Source organism: Sinocyclocheilus rhinocerous, unplaced genomic scaffold (genome assembly GCF_001515625.1).
Source record: "Sinocyclocheilus rhinocerous isolate Xijiao unplaced genomic scaffold, SAMN03320098_v1.1 scaffold248, whole genome shotgun sequence".
Taxonomy (NCBI): domain Eukaryota; kingdom Metazoa; phylum Chordata; class Actinopteri; order Cypriniformes; family Cyprinidae; genus Sinocyclocheilus; species Sinocyclocheilus rhinocerous.
This window is the reverse complement of record NW_015664004.1, coordinates 4,065-5,856: the sequence shown is the minus strand read 5'-3', so window position 1 is coordinate 5,856 and position 1,792 is coordinate 4,065.

Genomic DNA, 1,792 nt, shown 5'->3' with positions numbered 1-1,792 from the left:
ATATATATATATATATATATGAAGAGTTCAGATGCAAAAGCCTCTAAGTGCCATTTGAAATTTTCTTCTAAAATGAGTTTTATAAGGCTTTATCAGGCACGTTAATGGCAATGAAAAAAACCTATTTATCGCCCATTAAAGTGAAATTACTGAATACTGAACCTACACTTACGAGCCTGATAAAAATGCTCATTTTAGAAGAAAATTTTAAACGGCACTTAAAGGCTTTTGCATCTGAACTCATCATATGTATATATATATATATGCACATACATCATATATAAAATTGGGACTATTATTAGTGAATTATAGGCCTGCTATACCCTTCAAGAAAGTTAACGGTTATTATTTAGAATGGACATTGACCTTCATCAAATACTAAATACTAAATACATGTTTCATGAAATCATTTTATTTGGTTGCCTTTTTTTGCCTTAATCTGAAGGAAATATACACCTTTAAAATGAAAGATTAACTGGGACTAGTTAGTTTTTTCATTGCACAATTCAAAATCAAATGAATTCACAAACTGAATGGATAATGAACTTGATTTCTCTCATCTCTTGAAATCTCATTTCTTATTTTTTTCATAGAAGGCGCTGTTTAAAAATAAGAACGCCTTTGCCATTTTAGGAATTTAAAGGAACAGTTCGTTCGAAAATGAAAATTCTGAATTCTGTCTCATTTCCTTATGCTCAAGTTAGTATGGAGGGAAAAAAACAATGGAGGTCAATGGCTACCAGCAACTGCTCGACAACCAACATTCTTCAAAATATCTACTTCTAATATCAACAGAAGAAATAAAGTTATACAGCACATGTTTTGGATTCGGAACAACTTAAGTAAGTGATGACTGAATTTAAATTTTTAGGTGAGCTATCCCTTTAATTAAGCGCGATGTAATTGTGGCGGGAGTTCAGATAGGGTTGTGAGGTTGTTGTTGTTTTTTCGAGCCTGTAAGTATTTTTAGATTTAACTTTAATTCGACTCTTTGTGCTTTATACCTTCGATTTGTTGCACCTAACACCTCTTATAAACTGATTAAATCCACAGAAGAAGCGAAATGTTAAAACCAAGTAAACTCTCACAAGTTTTCGTGCTTATATTTCTTTAAACTGTTGTCGTGTTTATTCGTATTATTCTGAATAACGAGAGGTAGTTGTGTATTTTGTGTTCAGGATTGTTTAATGTAAAAAAAATACGGAGTTATTTTCATACGAAACTCCAGTTTTGGTCTAGTTGATGTGTTTTCTTAGAATTTGGATTTAAAAAAATTAGATACTTTGGCCATTTTTATACTGATGTCAGTGTCATTTAAGTTATAATGACACGACAGAAACTGGAGGGGAAAAAACAAAGTACTGATTATGAAACTGCATGGCGATATCGTTTGTGGGTTATTTTTTATTGTATCTCATGAAAAACAACGTTTAGGAGCACAACGTTCATAACTGATTTCACGTGTGTTTTGGGATTTCTCTATTGCAGCAGTAAGTATGTGTTTTTTTGCAAGTGACCCAGGTGTTTGATATATGTTTAAAGGGGTCATATGATGCGATTTCATTTTTTCCTTTCTCTTTGGAGTGTTACAAGCTCTTGGTGCATAAAGAAGATCTGTAAATTTGCAAAGACTAAAGTCTCAAATCCAAAGAGATATTCTTTATAAAAGTTAAGAGTCAGCGTAAAGAGTTGGATTCTCATGCTAAACATGGCCAAAGTTTCGTACAAGTTTCGGAAAGTTTTTTTTCGAGCAAGCCCACGCATACATTCCAAAAGAAATCCCAAAAGCATT